Source organism: Argiope bruennichi, chromosome X1 (assembly GCF_947563725.1).
Source record: "Argiope bruennichi chromosome X1, qqArgBrue1.1, whole genome shotgun sequence".
Taxonomy (NCBI): Eukaryota; Metazoa; Arthropoda; class Arachnida; order Araneae; family Araneidae; genus Argiope; species Argiope bruennichi.
In genome coordinates, this window is record NC_079162.1 from 49,817,695 (window position 1) to 49,838,333 (window position 20,639).

The following is a 20,639-nucleotide window of genomic DNA, read 5'->3' on the forward strand; positions in this document are numbered from 1 at the left end:
AATATAACTAACGCAACATACATTTTAAAGAATGACGGGAAAAAGGAATTAGATAAAAAAAAATGCTAGCTTTCGCGAAAAGAAACTAAAATTAAAAGACTTGCTCTTTAAACTATCCTTATTTGTTCCCAATAATAAAATTTTATAAAAAAAGCCATTAAAATTTAGATTCGTGACTTGTAGCACTGGCAATTATAATTACTATACGGGAAAACATTTCTTTAAATACTTGAACATTATCCTGAATAAAATTAAAGATGAAGATAACTTTATAACTAATAGCAACAAAGAAGTTTTGGATTTTCTAAATGATAACAACATTAATAAACTTAATACTTAAGATTTTGAAAATTTATACACTAATCTGCCTCATAAAAATTAAGAAATATCTGTACTTTTATATATGACGAATATTTAAATGAAGATATTATTACAAAAAATAACTGACTAGCATTATGTAAATTTAATTTTACCGAAAATTACATTTTTGATGGAATTAATTTTTATAAACTAGTAAAGGGCATTCCAGTGGGAACAGCTTCTGAAGTGCATTAGCCAATATTTTCCTTCATTACTATGAGAAAAAATAATTAAACACAATTTAATAAACGGTTGGAGATATATTGATGACTTGCTTTTGTTGAACTGAGATAATACTAATATTGTTACTAATTGTTATCCAAAAGATTTAGTGCTAACTGAAACAAACAAAAATCAACTTGAAGCTACCTATCTGGATTTAGAAATCGAAATTTCTAATGGTGAAATATTAGTTGGTATCTACGATAAAAGGGATGAATTCAACTTTAAAATATTTAAGCTTAATAATTACTATTCTAATCTAAAATTTTCAAAAATTTAATTTTCTCACAATTTAATAGGATTAAAAGAGTTTGTAGTAGCAAAATTTCTTATATTTAAGCAACAAATAATCTCATTAAAAACTTAACTACTAATGAATTCAATTGTTGATGAGTCATTTTTTTTCAAAAGTGAAAAGCAATGGATACGTAATTGATTATGAAATTTCTTATACCACCATTCTGCAGTCTTAGCATCTGATTCTAAATAACTGTAAAGAAGTTCGGATTGAAATAGCCTTCTTATGAAGCTACAAGTGTTTCGGAATATGGCCAGTCAAGAATAATTCCATGAATGGATGAATAACCTATCATAATAATGCTATCACATCCTATTTATTTTAACGTTTCCCCTTTTCCCTCACATGGTTAAGGGCATCCAGACCAGATGTAACGTTTCCCGCTTTAACTGCATAACGGACCTCCAGATTTGGATCCTTTTCATTAGGAGAGTCATTATGTTTGGTCAATTTTTACTATATCCAAGTGTGGGAAAACAGACGTATATCCCATTGTTTCAAATAGATCCATGTCTTCAAGGAGGATAAGGCTTGAATTGGAGATTGTAATTTATTGTTTTATTTCTGTAAAAAAAGATTTATCTCTAAGGCCTCAATTTCAGGAGATTTTCGGGTTACGATTGGTCCATATTGTTGGACAAAAGTCAGACCCCTCACAGAAAAAATCCCGTGTTTGAATCCCAGCCTGAGGGTGACGCTTGAGAAAGTCTTCATGCCGAATTCTTAATTTCTTCCTTTTTTTTATTCTTTTTGCTAATATTAACTTGGTATTTTTATTAATTTGGATATATATATATATATATATATATATATATATATATATATGAAGGATTCAGTTTGATTTGTCTTTTAATTTTCTATATTAGTTTCTCTTTAAATCTCTTTTATTCTGACATTTTCTTTACTTATTGGAAATATATATAATATTGTATATTCTGTAAGCATTTCTTCTTTCATATTCATTAAACTACTCCATTTAAGCCTGAAAAAATTGGCTGATCGTTGTTTCATAGATTTATGTTTATCGCATGCTTGTCTTTTTTTTCATTTTTCAAGGAGGAATATTGTAATCGAGTTTTCTTGCACTTCCTGATGTGTTGCAAGTTTAAAATTTCACATAGTATTGTATTCTCGATGAGTTTTTTCTATTTTGTATTTTCGGAATGATAATGATAAATAATGATATAAACGTAGTTAATTAATTGATTTGAATCAAAATTAATTTAATAAATTATCATTAAATCAATTAAATTGCTTGCCAGCGCTGCTTCCTGAAGTTGATTTTATATTTACTATTTTTTTATTTATTAACTAACAACCAGCCGTAATGCATTATGTGCTCTCCAATCTACATCTTCCAGACATAAATTTTTTTCTATATCCAGTATTCTAGTGTCCATTTTGTTTAAAAATCCTATTTACAAGAATATATTTCACACTGAAATTTAATTCAAATCGTTTTCATTGTTGCTGTTAAAATTTCATCCTGGCTTTTGACTATTTTTGATAATCAAGATTTGGAGAGCAAGTTTCATTATAAAACATACTTTAATAAAATGCCTGAAATTTTCTTCTACTTAAATTATATATTAGCTACAGAATCAATATATAGTGAAAAATTCTTTTTAAACCTTGCTATCTTTTCTTTTGTTTAACCCTTTAAAATGCCATTTTTTTCTAGTCATGGTATATTAAAATATCTTTAGGATTGAGATTGACTTAAGAAAAGTGATTCGTTTAACTTATTAGATAAATTTAATTTGATTAATTAATTAATTTGATTAATTAATAACTAATTAACAAATCAAGACAGATTATTTTGTGTGAGATAAGAAACTGAAGCATCTAGGACTTTGTCTATTTGAAAAAATTGTGAGAACTTATGCCAACCTACATAACTTCATTCAAAGGTTGATGAATTTGGTAGGAAGCATACTTCCCATGGTCCTAGAAAGGGTTCAATTGTATACTTTATAATAAAGACAGAAAATAAGGGAAATGCATTGAACAGTGAAATATAAGGCTTCTAAAGTAGTATGAATTTGTCTATCAAAATTTGAAGAAAAATATTTAACTGAGGAAGCCATTAAAATCAAGGTACACAAAATGTTTTAATGAAATTTTTAGCAACCGTTTATCCCGGTGTAAGTGTTACCGTCTAAGTAATCATTAAAGACGGTTAGTATTCAAATAAAATAATTACTTTGAATGGAATTCGCAGGATTGACTTCATTTTTTTAATTATAATGAGTAGAAATTATTATTATTTATTGTCATAAAATTATATTAGGCATTGATTTTTTTTCTTTGTCACTCAATGATTTCTAATAAGCACCGATATTCTTTTGATTGCACTGGTAACAGTACCTTCTAATTCCATTTCAGTCGTTTCAACATCCATACTTTCTTTAAGATAAATGGTGAATCTGTTGAAATGTCGATTTTTTTTTTTAATTTCAAACATCTTTTTACTCAATATCTAAATTTCTGAGCAGTTTCCTTTTTAAAAGACCTACCGAAATTTGTTTTTAAGTTAGTTTTGATAATTATATTAAAACTGTTTACACTTTAATACTATGTTATATCCTTAAATACTATTTCTCAAATTCTAAATTTTGGTAAAATCATTTGACGGAAAACTTCATAAATAAAACTTAATTCTTATGTTTTGTCCAAATTTGGTATGGTAATTGAAGGCTAAGCAATCCGTTCATTTGGAAAGATTTAGCAATTGTTTTAATGCTCAATAACCTGAAGGGAAATTGATATTTTCAAATTTTAATATATATTTCTTATCTACAAAAGTTTGTAGAAATAATTTGATAAATTTCCAAACTGGAAAGTTTTTGCTCAAAATCCCCCCTCCCCCTTCTTCCAAATTACGGAAGACTTGTCTTTTAACTGGTATATTTATGCTTTATATGTGTTTTCGCTAAAATTTAAAGTATTTTATAACATTTCTCAAAAACTTCATCCTAAAAGTAGTCGTATACCTTAAGGATTGAAACAATCATATGAGATAAAATATTGATTGTAAAGTCGTGCAATGTAATAAAATATTACAACTCAATGGATTCAGTCTGGTTTGGCATAAAACATTTCATAACAGCTGTGTTTCGATTAGGAAATATTGTAAGAAAACTGAATATTTTTTTTGCATTACGGAATCCAATGTGACTTAATTTTTTCTGTTTATCTGTACTTGCATCACTGAATTTCTGCTGGAGCTTATGCAACTGCTTTGCCATTAATTTATTTATTTGCTCCTTTGCATATTAATTATAAAATACAACTAATATTATGTTTCATATTTGTAAAATAAGCTATAAACGTATTGTATTTATTTATTTGTTGCAGATTCCAAAAAAGTCAAAAAGAATGAATATCCCTATAGTTAGCCCTATTCGCACAAGAAGGGAAGTCCCAACACTACAAGAAATCGCACGTATTTCTTGTGCAGTTTTAATTTCAAACTTGGATCAAATTAAGCGTATGTGTGAAAACATAAACAGTCACATTAATTGCGAATTTGTAACTCCTGATATGTTATCGAATATGGCAATTTATCCAGATGAAAGAATTAAAAACGAATTTAAATTGGAGGCTGTAAATAAACTAAAGGATATCTGCATCCCTAAAATAGTTAAAGCGGAACTTGCTGACTGCCTTTGCACAATTTATTCCGATACCTTCAAATTTCTTAACATAAACTATGTACTTCTGTTTGAAACACTCGATTTAAAGACTTGCATTGTTCTTTACTCCAACGGATCGATAAATCAAAGAGAAAGTCTTCGTAGAATAATAAATAACCCTAATCTGAGTTGCAGAATAAAATTTGCCAGTGCTTATGAATTACGTTTTCCCCGAAGGACACTATTAGGATATTGAATGAAGTGAGAATATATCGTATTTTACAGAAGACTTTGTTTCAGTTATTTTAGTTAGAAATCTCTATTGTAATGAAGAGGAAAACAATTATCTTAATAACAGAAGACAGTAACAAGATGAAGAACATATCGCTTGGATTAATATAGCTTGTAGAAATGTGGATTTTACTAAAATAAGAAGACTATGTGAAAATCTGTATGTCAATCTAGACTATTGTGTATCATCCCCTCATGCGGCCTGGGAAAGGGAATTATCTTATGATAATAGCAAGATTTGAAATCAGATGCTCTATAGAGACTCGGCGTTTATCGTCTTGAGAAAGCTTACAGTTAAAATTATGGATCATCTTTTACCTCTATTCACAAATGTGCAACTTTATTAACATAAACAATACGCCCACTGATTTCAAAGCATGCATCGTTCTTAACCTCGATGGATCAAAAAACAAAATAAAGTAACAAGTTCTCCATTGCTTGTGCTTTATATTCTGAAGAAATTCTTCTTAAATGTATGGGATAATGTGACAGAAGATGATGTGTACTCTTATAGAACATCGAATATCTATAAAGACAAAGTTAAACCTCCATTTATGAAGTTGTGGAGAGATATTCCCCTAGATGGAAAAGAGGATTGGCTATTATGCAAGAATTTCCCCGAGTGTATTGCACCTCATTGTGAAGACGCTCATTATATTATATTGTTATAAACCTATATTCGATTATAGGCCTATTTTATTTTACTTGTGAAACCAGGTGAGTTCAAACAAACGCCTCTAGGTGCTCAGTTTTACAGTGTTTATGTCAGTGTTGTTGAACAGTTAAAAGTGAGTAATGATTTAGTGAAAACTGATAAGAAACGAAAACTTGAATATTCTGATTAAATAAATATATAATTTCGTAGAATATGTAAATTCATATATTTTTCAAACCATGAAATTTATTTATTATCAAACAATTAAATGTTATTCAAAAGCACGTGAATTCTAGTTTCCCAATTTATTGCAGAATAACTTATTACTTATCATTGTGTTTGTAAAAGTGTTTATTCCTTACAACATAATGCTTGCGATTTGCTGTTTCCTATGCACTTTTTATTTAACTTTAATCTTAACTCAGAAACTGATTCGTTGCAATCGCAGCCATTTTCAAAAATCCGACGAAACCTCAAATTTTATTTATATATCAAATAATTTATGAATTTAAAACATGACTTCATAATAACATATTAAAATTGCAAAGCAAAAAAAACTTTATAAATGCTAATGAAAACTGACGATTTAACAGATGTTACTGTCACATATATTTTCCGAGTTTCCTTTGATTTATTTTTTAAAATGTATTTGTTATTCAGTTATAAAATTGACGCTAAAGAGAGTTTTCTAAAACTATAGTCTGTGTATTTTCTGTAGGCGTTTCAAGGTCACATTTTCTACCTCGTTATTGGTTGTCTGGTACCAGTAACGCGGTAGAAAATGTGACCTTGAGCCGCTTACAGAAAATACACAGACTATAGTTATCACTCCATTCAAACAAATTTGAGAAAGTCTGTTTTGTGTGTGCTGTTTATTGAATAGAAATTCTTTTGTGCTTATTATTATATTCTTCATACTTACTAGATAGCACAAATATTTGAATTATGCATCGCAAATTCCAGTCTCCTTTTTTTTTTAAACATATTTTTCTTACTGCGTTTCTTCATAACGGGTGCGAAAGTGTTCAATTTCTCATTAATTTGTTCTCAGAGTTTTTCAAAAATGGTAACTTCGGATATCAAAAAACGCAAACAAGTTTCACAATATTTTTATTTATTTCAAGTTATAACTTGAAAAGAAGCATGAATCCTGTCATAGAATGTATATTTACATAATAGTGCCATATAGCGATAGTGAAGGAGAAATAACATTGTGTCAAGTGCATTAAAAATGCACCAAAATGATTTTTGTACTTTCTCTATTATGATACACATATTTATGCAGTTTCTCAGGTTACAACCATTAGCATCATGGTTATGAGCTACTGGATTTTCCATTTGTCTTTAAAGTGTTCTAATAGAGAAATATCTTATAGCACATTCTCATGCATACTGGCAAGATCTCTCTTCATTCAGCGGCTCTAAAGACATTGATAAGACCGTTACGCATAAAGGCATTTTCAATTTAAAATTCTAATAATTTATGATAGATATATTCGAGTTGAGATAGACAGGAAAAAACTCGACATGAGAATTAATTATAAAACAGAACATCTTTTATTATTTTCCAACTATTAACTGCGATTCAAAAAATGATATCTATTTTCACATCTAGAAAGATTATTCATTAATGAATTATGTCATTTGTGTTTTAATACTGATATATGGCGATAAATAACAGAATGTTACTTATAAGCATGAGAATGTTAGCTATCAGCATGAGTTTGTCATAGCAATTAAAAGTAGTGGAGTAAATAGGGTGAGGCAGGCTGGAAAGTTCTCTCGGAGCCATTACCAGGGGACGCTAAACTAAGAAATAAATTATTTGAATTTTAACTCTTATTCTTCGAAATTAAAATAAAATTTCTTAAATATTGTAATAACTTTATAGGTTATTAAATACAAAGTAAACAAGATAAACATCAATCAGGAACTAAATCTATTTTATTAATTGCGCACTTGATTGGCTGTTGCCAGATATATTTACTTACATGCACAAAAGCAGATAAATGTGTGGGTGGAATCACAGCTCATTATAAATATTATTACATTTTTCCTTTTAAAAATTTAATGAATAAAACATTAGAATTAATAAAACATTAATTAATAAAAAAAACTTGAGTATTAATAAGTGTGCATAAGCATTTGAATAATAACAAAAAACACAAGAGTTAATAATATGTTAGTCTTTCTGGCGGGCTAATCACACGACCAGGAAGGGTTGTTACAGTATCAGGATCATTTTGGTTGGAATTTACTGCATCACTGGATGGACAAGGATCGCTAATAGAGTTAGGTAGTTGTTTTTCTCTTATTTTTCGTTGAGAACCCGATGATGACATTCTAGAAAGACGTTGAGATGGATATAAGGGGATTAAAGTACGAGTAGGACAACCAAAAAGTTATTGAACAGGAGAAGGTAATTGCTTACGTTGAGAATATTTCGCCAATTGAGGAGAGGCAATCTGTAGTCAGTACCTTCGATTTTGCAACGTTTTAAAATTAATTTGGCTATTTGTACATAATTGTCAGCTAATCCATTTGATTTAGGATAATGGGGGCTTGAAGTTTGATGCTTGATTTTCCACTCATGTACAAAATTATGGAAAGCATGTGATCTATACTGCAGATCATTATCCGACTCTAAGATATATGGTATTCCATGGGTGGCAAAGTTGTCTTTCAAATAATTAATTACAACTCCACAGTTAGGATGTTCGAGCCATTTAAAGTCAAAATATTCAGAATAGCTATCAATTAATAAACAATAGCTATTACCAGCAAATTAAAAAAAAAAAAGCGACTCTTGTCATGGGCAACGAGGCACTGGTTTCATCAATAAAGGTTCTGTATTGAGAGAACTGGATGTTTGTTGACTCACTGAACAGTGTTGAATATAGTCTGTTATGTCTTTAGACATTCCGTGCCAAGCTCGAGTTCGAGAGACTAGTGCCAAGATATCCTTGATGAATTAATTTCAGATATTTATTTTGCAGGACTTTGGCACTGTCAGGCATTTAGATTTGAATAGATTATCGTACACTGATAATTCTTCTCTATAGTTCCAATATTTTCAAAGATGATGTGGAATTTCTTAAATAGAATGTGGCCAGTCATTCATAATTAATAACTTCAATTGCTGCAGTTCTGTATCCTCGTTGCAGACAAAAGTTCAGAATTGGTTGTCATTGGAAGTGGTAGATCTAAAACTATTTCAAAAGTTCCTTATTCTTCATTGGATATTTCTAAGATTCAACTTTGCAATCAAGGCTTAAGGCATCAGGTATTGAAATATCTGAGCCACGTTTATACACTATTTTTGGAGAATACCTTAGTGTTTCAAACAGTAGACGTTGTAAACGGGGTGGTGCTGATTGCTTTTTGGCAATCATTTCTAAAGGCTTGTGATCGGTTTCAATTACCACTGATTTGCCATAAATATAATCATGAAACTTTTTGCATCCGTGGCGAATAGCAAAGGCCTTGTTCGTTGTTGCGCAGGAGTCAAAGCTTTTGTAGAATATGCAATTGGTCTGTCTTCTGGAAGCAAAACAGCTCCTACGGCATCCACTGAAACTACCGCCTGTTTATTTACGTTATAGTAAGCTAATTTCGAAGTATTTTGTAAAACTTCTTTTAATTTCAAAAGGCGCTTTCGCGATCAGTTGACGATTTCCAAATCACGTAAAGGCTCTGATACTGTTGAATAATGAGGAATAAATTTGGAGATATAATTTACCATGCCTTAAATCTTCGTAATTCGGCAACACTGGTAGGCGTTTTCAAATTTTCAACGGCCTTAATTTTTGATGGATCTATTTCAATGCCTTCCGGAGAAAACACTTGACCTAAAGATTTTATTTTTGCCAAAAACACATTTTTCTTTGTTAAAACGTACGCCGTTCTCAAGCAGCCTTTGAATAACACTTTCAGTTAACTTTTGTAACTCATCTTTAGTATTGGCCCAAATAAAGATATCATCCATAGAACATTCTACATTTTTGAAACCCTTCAAAATAGATTGCATTATTCGCTGAAATGTTTCTAGGGCAGATGCCTAGCCAAAAGAGAGTCTCTGAAAGGAGTAACGACCCCAAAATGTATTTATTCACAGTCAGAAAATCGGACGTTCTTTTGAACACACGAATTAGCCAAAAGCCTCGCTTAGCATCAAGTAAAGTAAAATATTTACATGATCCTTTACGTGCAGCAATATCTTCGACTGTATTAAGAGGATAATGATGTCGTTTAATAGCTTTATTTATATCCGTTGGATCCATACATATGCGGACTTTTTCACCTTTTTAACAATAACCAAAGGGCTAACTGCAGGGGTAGCATGAGTAGCCGGTTTAAAAATATTCATCTTAACCATGAAATGAAATTCGGCTTTAGTGATTTCTCGCAAAGCATATGGTTTTCTGCGAGGAGGGTGTATAGCAAATTTGGCACATCTTGAAGCTCAATATCATATTCAAAATTCTTAATACATCCAATGCCATCAAATCTTTTATCAGAGTTATTAGTTTTAATTTCATGCAGTTGTGCTTGTACATGGTTACGTTGAATCAAACCTAGTTTTTCACATCCGAGAACACAACTAAATTTTCAGTCAACTAACATTAACTTAAGTTTCGCTGATTTATTTTCTATGATACAGTTCACATATATCTAGAACTCTAGATATATGTTCACCTAAAACTGGTATAAAACTATTATTAAAAGATCTTAAGTGGCGTATGGGAGATTTGTAAAGTGGCACAAAAGCTTTACGCATTTCTGACTTTGTAATAACTTTTCCTTCGGCACCAGTATCAAGTTTAAATTTAACAGTATTACCATTATCAAATATTTTAGTTGTAAACCATGAATTCTTATTGGAGTCTTCCTTTATTCTATCCATATTTCACCTATTTAAAGAGTATCGCAAGTTAAATCCTCACTATAAGAAAAAGTTTTTTTTATTTCGTGCACTTTTACTTTATAATAACGTTTATTTTTCAATTTAAATTTACACTGGCATGTATAATGTTCTTCTTGTTACAGTTCCTGCAAAGAACACTGGACGCAGGGCAATTAAGGAATTCATGTGACAAACAGCAACGCCAACATAACTTTTTTTCCCTTATTATTTTCAGGTTTTTGCTTAAAATTGTCGCATTAGTAGATGCTTGTACTGTAAAAAGTTTCAAAGAAAGAATTTCGCTTTCATTATTTTTACTTACATGCATCTCTTTTAGCTGAGTTGATGCTTGTTCACTTGCACGACATATATCAGTTGCTTTACTCAGTGTCAGTTCCCGCACTTTATCGGTACATATTCACGTAATACGTAATAATTCACGTAAACTATCTATAATCGTAATAAACAATACCGAAAGAGCAATCCACTACTTTGGTTTTTAATTTCGTCAGATAAGAATCAAAAAGTTCTTGCTTATCTTGTAAACAGTTGAAAATAGTTGCGCGTATAAACCTCGTTAGGCTTCGGCGAAAAGTAATTATTAAACTTTTCTTTAATATCTCGATTGTTTGCCTCCTCATCGGATAATCCAAAAGTATTAAAAATGACAATAGCTGCCAGCCCTATAGCTCACATAAAATTATCTGCTTGAACTTCCGCAGGTTTATTCCCTAACTACGCTGCAATTGCGTTAAAATCAAAACTTTGTGGCCAGAATTTCCATTTGACGGCCACGTTTTCTTACATGACCTCCAACCATGAGGAAAGTGAGCGAAAGATGCATTATTTTCATCAGGCATGTTTAGAAAACACTTCAAAGTTCTTATTCATCGAAATAATATTCAAGCGGCGCTTCTGATACCATGAAATAACTTTGTAAATTATTAAATACAAGATAAGCGTCAATCAGGAACTAAACATATTTTATTAATTGCGCACTTGACTATCTGTTGCCAGATATATTTACTTACATGCACAAAAGCAGATAAATGTGTGGCTGGGATCATAGCTCATTATAAATATTATTGCAAATATAAACTTATTTTAATATTCTTATTTATTTAGTTATCTAGATTGATTTTCAGATTCAACTATTAAGTTCCGTACGCATACATCGTTTCTGATGTAGACAAGGGTATTATGAACGTTTGAAAAGACTTTTTTTACTAATAAAAGCAAAAGTAAATATCTCTCTATAATATACACGAATCATACTATCTATAATATACACTATACTCTATAATCTACACGAATCATACTATCTATAATATACACTATACTCTATAATCTACACGAATCATACTATCTATAATATACACTATACTCTATAATCTACACGAATCATACTATCTATAATATACACTATACTCTATAATCTACACGAATCATACTATCTATAATATACACTATACTCTATAATCTACACGAATCATACTATCTATAATATACACTATACTCTATAATATACACGAATCATACTATCTATAATATACACTATACTCTATAATATACAAGAATCAATCTCTATAATATACACGAAAGATCATATTTCTATTTACGGAATATTTTTATCAATCGACATAAAAAAAAAAAACGATAAGTGTTTTCAAGTGCTTAAAATATTGCATAGAATCGCTATAAATTAAGCTGAATAAGAAGAACCGATATTAAATATCAGTAATAATAAAAATGCTTTGTATAGAAATTAAAAAAAAAAAAAGCGCGTGTTGGAACAAGCGCGGAGATAGGAAAGAGCTCTTAATTGGATATTTTTGCTACTTTTCGAGCTGGAATGAATTTATTTCATTATAAATTTGCATCACAACAACCAAGAGAGGAACTTTGATTTTTTTTCGCCATAAAATTAGCGTTGCGCTATAAAACGAATTATTTAAAAGGGCCATTGTTTTTAAAGAAACTATACTTCAAATTTTCGCATAATTGCTTTCATCGTGTTAAGTTTAAGAAAATAACTTAGTATTCGATATCATAATCATTGAAATGCTAAGAAAAGAATACTTATTAAAATTTTTACTTTCATAAAAAGTTACCCCTTTTTTAAATATTTTTTTTTAATTCAAAGATATTACTATGAAGTCAAATACAGACAGTGAGTTAATATACTGCATGAAGAAACTAAGAATTCGACACTAAGCTTGAATAACTGAAAATATGTTAAAATTTTTATGATATTCATATTTGTTCTGGAGTTAAATGAGATTATGTAATTATACATGAATTATTTGGTCAATCCTTTATGACATATTCTGTGCATGCAATGTTAAAAATATCTATAACTTTAGAAGTTATGAAAATTCTTAAATAATTTATGCACACTTAATACATATGGCATGAAAGATTTGATCCTGAAATCAAGTTAACTTGTGCTTAAGGTGAGAGACAATCTTTTAAATGTTAAGATATAAAATTACTTTCACTTTTTTATTGGTTAAGCACAAAGTAAAATTCTTGATTTAAAATGTTAGCTGAGATACCATAGCCTTTGTTAACAGAAGGGAGGGGGAAAAAAAAACTCTTAACAGATTTGATGGTGCTAGGGAACAACTCTGATTTAAAATTCAATAAGTGAAACTACTTACAAACATTAGTAAAAAATTCATACTTGTGAAATAAGATGGCATATTTAGTAATTATCTTTCTGTGAGGTCATATTTTCAGAAGTTATCACTAACCATAAGAACTTCGATTTATTAAAATTGATTGAAGCTTCGAAAAATTACTTAAACTGCACGTCCCTATTCCCCAAAGTATATTTGTCTCCAAATTTGGTAGCTTTAATTCTAACACTTCGTCTTGTAATGCATTGAAAAGACAGAAAATATATATTTCCCCCTTTAGTATTAATAGATAGAATTGTATAATGAATATTAAATACAGTCAACTCGTGAAACATCATAATGCAACTTTAAAAAAGTATTTTTGTTTAGTTTAAAATTGTTTGGAAAGATTTTAATGAGATGTCGATATCCTTGCTCAAGTAATATTTGCTATATTAATAGTTAAAACATTTGCGAAGATGGAAATAAGAAATAAGAAAAAATATTTGTGGGGAAAATGTGAGATGTAAGAAAAATGTAAAATCAATCTGCATTGTATCGGTCAGGGTCGATATAAGCTAGCACTGATACTTTGGTCCCCTCAGAAATAATCAAATATAATGTACATTTCAAATTAACGGTCATTACGTTCTAAAATATACTTAGTGCTTTTACTCGATTTACCCATATATTTCTTAATAATTGTCTTTATGGCTGGGATATTATTTAGCTTTTATAAATAGTTTAATTAATCTGTTTGAATTATTAATATGTATTGACCAGTTGTTGAGATATTGGTTCTAAAATATTTTGTATATAATTCTTTAGGCTTAACTTCAAATCCCAACTGGCATAACATTTTCATAGAGGGTAGATCATATAAGAATTGTAGTTAGACGATTAGTTTGTGCGTTGTTTTGATATTTTCTCTGGGTCTTATGTTAGCCTCTGATTAAGAGTATAAGGTTTTCGTTATTAGTACTAACATTACTTAGTAGTACTAATTATTTAATTAGTTCTAATTTCTCTGCATTATTATTACTTATACTTGAATGCATTGCATATAGAAATTGCCTTTACATGACAGGTTTTTTTCCGTTTTTGTTCTTATTTATTATGAGAAAAATATCCATCAAAGAAAAAAATTGGAATATTATACAAAAAATTGCTTTGCAGCGTAAATATAAACAAACGTTTCAAAAAATTTCATCTGAAATGGAAAAAAGATAAATTTTTACTCTAATTATGATCAAACATTAAAGCGAAAGATGAAGAAAAGCAAGAAACCACCTGCAGTGGTCTTCTCTAAACTTTCTTCCATGCTCTAATAAAGATGTTATTCTCTTCTCCGCATTAAACTGAAGGGATTCAGAGGGTAATAATTATAAAATAGTGACATTTGATGTGAATATAGTATTATTGCTGGATCTCTCCCGTGATCATAACGGCTAATTCTTGCAAAAACACATGCACCTGAAAATCGAATTTATCTTTTGGGCACCTTTTTTCCAACAGATTGACACTAGCCGATTCCATTGTAATTATAAGATAACATGCCAAATTTCTTTTATTTTGGTCATTACATTTACTTAAATGCGAAAGTACTGACCGTCAGGCGGCAAACTCTTTGTTAGATCTCGTTCAAAATTTGATATATATTCAATTGCATGCAGGATAATAAAGACAGTAGATAAGGAAAATGCAAAGCACGGCGAACAAAGAGTGTAAAGCTTCTAATATGTTAGGAATTTACGTCTGCCAAAATGTGAATTAAAATACTTAACCGAGGAAGTCATTATAAACAAGTTACACAAAATTTTTAATTGAAATTTTTAGCAAGCATTAATCCCAGTGTGAACCAAGTGATCACCAAAGGCGGCTAGTATTCAAATAAAATAATTACTTTGAATTGAGTTCGCAGGATTGACTTCATTTATTTTACTGATAAAGGGTCGAAATTATTTTTATTTATTTCAATAAAATTTTATTAGATTTTGATTTTTTTTTTCTTTGTTATACAATGATTTCTAATAAGCACTGATACTCCTTTGATTGCACTGTTAGAAGTTCCCTCTAATTCCATTTCAGTCAATTCAAATTATTCAATATTCTTAATTTCTGGACAGTTTCTTTTTAAAAATCCTACTGAGATATGTATGTAAGATAATTTTGCTAATTATATTAACACTGTTCACGCTTTTATTCTATTATACATCATTAAATACTTTTTCACAAATTCTAAATTTTGGTAAAATCGTCTAATGAAAATCTTCATAAATAAAATCTAATGCATGTTTTTTTGTTAAAATTCAATATAATAATTTTCCAGTGTGATCAACTTTTCCTTAATCAAGGAATAAAAAATCAGCTCATTTGGTATGGTTTAACTATTATTTTAATACTCAACAATACGAAAGAAAATCGGAATTTTAAAGTTATTAATTTTTTAAACCCTAATGTTTGAAGATTCCAATTGAAATACAACTTATATTTTTAGTTCATAAAAGAGGGGGAAAAATGCAATTTCTAAATTGCCGAATTTGTAGAAATGATTTGATACATTTCTAAACTGGAAAGGTTTTTGCTCAAAATACCCCCATATTTCTTCCAAATTACAATAGACTTTTATCTTTTAACTTGTATATTGATGCTTTATATGTGTTTTACGCGAAAATTCAAAATTCAAAATATTTTATAACATTTCCCAAAAACTTCATCCTAAAAGTATTCATATACCTTAAAAATTGAAACAATTATATGAGATAAAATTTTGATTGTAAAGTCGTATAGTATAATAAAACATTGCAACTCAATGGATTCAGTCTGATTTGGCATGAAATATTTCATAACAATTTTGTTTTGTTTAGCTAATATTGGTAGAAAACTGAATATTTTTTTCTGTTACTGATTCCAATATAACTTCTTTTTTTGTGTGTGTCTGTGTGTGTGTGTGTGTGTGTGTGTGTGTGTGTGTGTGTGTGTGTGTGTGTGTGTGTGTGTGTGTGTGTGTGTGTGTTTATCTTTACTTACTTCACTGGATTTCTGTTCAATCTTATGCAACTGCTTTAGCATTTCACTTTTCTGTTCCTTTACATATTAATTATAAAATACAACTAATATTTTATTTCTTATTTGTGAAATAAGCTGTAAATATGTTTTACTTATTTATTTATTGCAGATTCCAAAAAAGTCAAAAACTAGGAATATGGCAGCTGAAGGATCTCAGGAGGAGTTTTCAGAGAATGTCGCACCACTAAAACAAAAGGCATTTGTTTCTTTGGCAGTTTTAATTGCAAACTTTGATAAAGTAAAGTACTTCTGTGAAGAGGACCAACGCTGTCGCACAATATACTTGGCGCGTATATTAGGATGCTCAACCATTGGTCTTTCGTTTCCGCCAACGGTAATTAATGAGAATGATCTACAAGTTCTTCAGATGGAGGCTATGGCTAAGCTCCCGAAAGATGGCAGCATCCCGGACGAACTTAGAAAAGAACTTGACGACTACCTTCACAAAATTTATACAGAATTCTACAAATTTCTTAACACGAACTCTGCGCTTTTAAGCGAGAACAGTAATTTGAAAGAGTGCATTGTCTTTAATGCCGATGGATCGATAAATCGTTGCAAAACTCAGAACAAAATAATAAATAATCCTAATCTGAGTTCCAAAACAAAATCTGAGTTTCAAAACAAGATCGGCCACCCCGCTTTTAAGCAAAAAAAGTAATTTCAGAGAATGCATTGTCCTTTATGCCGTCGGATCCATAAATCGTTGGAGAACTCACAAAAAATTAATAAATAATCGTAATCTGAGTTTCAAAACAAGATCAGCCAGTGCTTGTAAATTGCAACCCATTATCCAGAGACATGGTGTAAAAGCATATGAGGTTTTTCATAAAATTTAGTTTCTGTTATGGCAGTTAGAAATCTCATCTTGTAATGATAATGGGAAAAAAAAAACTCTTAATAGCTAAAGACAACAACAGATGATGAAGGTGAACACACTCTTGCTGTTTAAAGCAATCCTGTAATAGAATTGAATCTCATTTTTCCTTCTACAGAGCAGCGAAACAATTTTCAAAACAACATTCAGTAAGAATTAATAATATTTTTATAATGGAACAACGTTGCCATAGAATCTTAATTAATCTTTAGAAATTATCGATAAATTTGTGTAGATACTATGGATTATTTCCATAACTAAGTGAGAAATTATAGGAATGTACAAATATAATGACGCTGAGAACTTGCCTTTCTCACCATTTCTGTCACATTCTTCAGCGTAATTGAGAGAATCTCAAAACAGCGGAATGCTATTTAATAAGACATTGAGTATATGATTTAGTTACATTTTTATGAAAGCAAACATCCTGCTCCAAACGACGATAAAAGAAAAGTGATGAAACTGGAAACTTTCTAGTTTCTTCTTTCGCGGTTGGTGAAACTTATTAGAGCATTTCATCTAGTTCTTTAGTGCTGTATTTAAGTCGAAGTGTGTATTATTCCCTATAGGACATTATTGCGATATGGAATGAAGTGGCAGGATATGAGATTTTTCGGAAAATTTAGTTTCTGTTATGGTAGTTAGAATTTAATATTGTAATGATGTGGGAAACATTCTGTTAAAAGCATAAGACAACTACGAAGTAAAGATGGACACACTCTTGTGAGTTTCGTTTCTACTACTAAAACAAAACTCACAGCAAGCAGACCAGTAATAAAACAGAGCATTTGGTAAATGACTTGAATACATTTTTATGAAAGCATGCATGTCTGGATACTGGAATAGACTATTCCGATGTATATCAAAATCCCAGAGAAATGACTGTAAATACTGTACATCATTTTTTAAATCCTGACTAAGCGATGAAAATCGAAAGTAATGGAACTGGAAATTTTCTAGTTTTGATGAAAATTATTTGAGCATTTTAACTAGTACTCTTGTACTATATTCGTGTCGAAGTGTGTATTTAAATTCTGTGGACAAAGTTTATTGCATGTTTGTGATTTAAAAATTCTGCTGCCATATCTTCTAAGTTATTTCTTTCAGCTTGGAAAAATGGGATTTACTTTTTTTAGTATTTTTATCGATGATTTTAAGTGTTTCATATATTAATTGGTGTTATATTTGTTATTTACTACCTTATATATACATTTGAGAATAATGTATTTGTTGATTTCTTTGCTATTCACTTGTACATGTCACAGCTTATGTGAATGCATAGTTCTCATGTTATGAAAGTTCTTTAATTCATTGTAAATATCATCATTCTGTAATTTTTAATAACGGTTTAAAATTTTAATAATGTTTTCCTCTATTTTTCTTCTTTATGAATTTTGGTTCTATTCTATAATATAAGGAAATTCAGAGTAAATTCTTGTTAGATTAATGTATTTGTTTGAAGTATTTAATATTTTAATATTATTCAGGCTTTTTAATTTATCAAATTTTATAAAGCTATCCCAATCAAAATGTACATTTTTGTGCAAATTTCACTACTTATTATTTGTTTATATTTTAAAGACTTTAATATATTTCAAGTATTCAGTAATACTTTCAGAATACTTCCAGTATTTTCTTCGATGCTTTTAATTGTTTTATATATTTGTTGGTGTTATATTTTTTATTTACTGTTATATATATATGGGTTGTTGACTTGTGTTCGATTCACTTATACATGTCACAGCTAATGTACATACATAATTCTCAATACATAATTCTCATGTTATGAGAACTCTTAAAATCTTTGTAAATATTCATTCTATTATTTTTAATAACACTTTGAGCTTTCGTTCCACTATTTTTTCCCCCTTCATTAACGCAATTCATTTCTACAATCTAAAGAAATTCAGAGTAAATCTTGTTAAACGAATGTAATTATTTCAAATATTTAACATTCAAATTATTTTAATAATTAAATTTAATATTAATTCATCAAATTTTATAGAACTATCCCAATGAAAATGTACATTTTTGTGCAAATTTCACTATTATTATTTATTTATATTTTAAAGAATTTAATATATTTCAATTTTTTTGAATTCAACATAATTTCATGATACCATGAAAAGTGAGATAAAACTTTTTCTTGGGATCGAATAATTTTAATTTTTATCATTTAATATTTTTTAAAATAGCTTGATTTTAATAGCTCCAATTGCATTGATACGACAGTGTCTTGTTTTATTTTCAAAGAAAATTATTGGATAAAAGTAACCGCCTTGAATATATGTATCTTAACATACAGAACTTTTTGAATGTTTATTCAGTAATGCATATGTACTTTCATGCATTAAATAAATTGCTTATCTTCACTTTCATTGCTGTCTTTCTGTGATATTTACCTGTATCTCCAGAATAACACAATTATCTTAAAAATATAAAGCCAAATGTAAAATCTAATTTACTTGCGAGTTACCAGAATAAAAAAATAAATCATTTATGTGTGATAGTAATTAAATTACATGAATCCAAATTGTAATTTGAGGAATCAAATCTTTTTAAGCGGTGGTGTGCTATTAAATATATTGCTTTAAAATTTAATAGGCCCATGATAACCTGATGGTAATTTTTGCTTTGAGATCGGGGACGGGTAATATGACCCGATTCTGCAGAAAATTCGACTTATACACGCAGATTTGATAATATTAATCCGGACTGCCAGATTGGATGGAAATTTCTTCTTGCTATTATGATGTGGAGGTTTTGAGCGGGAGTGGTGACTCATATTCACTTGATCATAGAAAAATTTAATTTATCTGTTTTGTCGAAAATCCACCTTAATATTGCATCGTCATATTAATTCACAAATCTAAATTCGACGCAAACCTCCTCCCTCTTGTTTTGTTTAGAAAATGTGAAAGGGAGTGGCGATGTAGGTGATGTCATAGTCATTGGATAAAGGAATTACAAGGATCTTGCCCAAAGAATCCTACAATAGCTTTAATTTCTGATACATATGAAATCTATCAATCCTTATAATTTATTCGTCTCCCTCCGATTTGGACAACATAAGAGTAATCATCATGTCTATTATAGTCACATCTTGCGAAATTGCAAAATAGAAGTTTTAAGTGATGAGAATTGTAACAGCTCATATTTTATTTTATAATTTTTATATAAAAATACTTTGGAAAATAATTTCATTTCCGTTCTCATTTAAGAATTCAATACTTTAGCTGAAATAAGTTAAATTTCGCTTAATATTACATTAACTAATTGTTTACCGGACATTTTTTTTATTCCTTAGTATAGTTTAGTTTAGTTGTATTAACATTCCCTTTTGAAACACAAGAGATATTTTGAAAGGAACTTTGTAATTTCAACCGGAGTGGATGAAAAGAACGAAAAAATTAATGACGGAAGAAAAGAGATATCACAAAGGTAAACATTAATGCAGTTAACGATTGCATTGATTGAAAAAAGCAGAAAAACAGCATTTCCAGTTGCGAATGTAATTGGCAATTGTGTTTACATACAAAATTGTGGAAATATGTCATCGTCATTGTTAACACGATTCACCTGAATGCTTCGTTTTAAAAAGTAAGCAATACAGAAAACTGTACGATATTTTATTTTGCAAACAAACAGACCTCAGAATTTGTTGCTTTTTTTTAAAAAAAAAAGTCTCAAATTATACACAAGAGAAAACTG

The 20,639-nt window shown here is 29.5% G+C and overlaps 1 long non-coding RNA gene across 2 annotated transcripts in view; it reads left to right on the top strand.

Annotated features, from left to right (window-relative positions):
* LOC129958746 (uncharacterized) overlaps positions 1–19,306 on the top strand; it is a 53,741-nt gene extending 34,435 nt beyond the window's left edge. The window contains exons 4-5 of one of the 2 annotated variants that reach the window (XR_008783299.1): positions 4,238–5,523; positions 16,161–19,306. This is a non-coding gene — a long non-coding RNA (uncharacterized LOC129958746). The remainder of the gene's footprint in view (positions 1–4,237; positions 5,524–16,160) is intronic. The other variant, XR_008783298.1, reaches the window with a different exon arrangement.
* Positions 19,307–20,639: the final 1,333 nt, after the last annotated feature.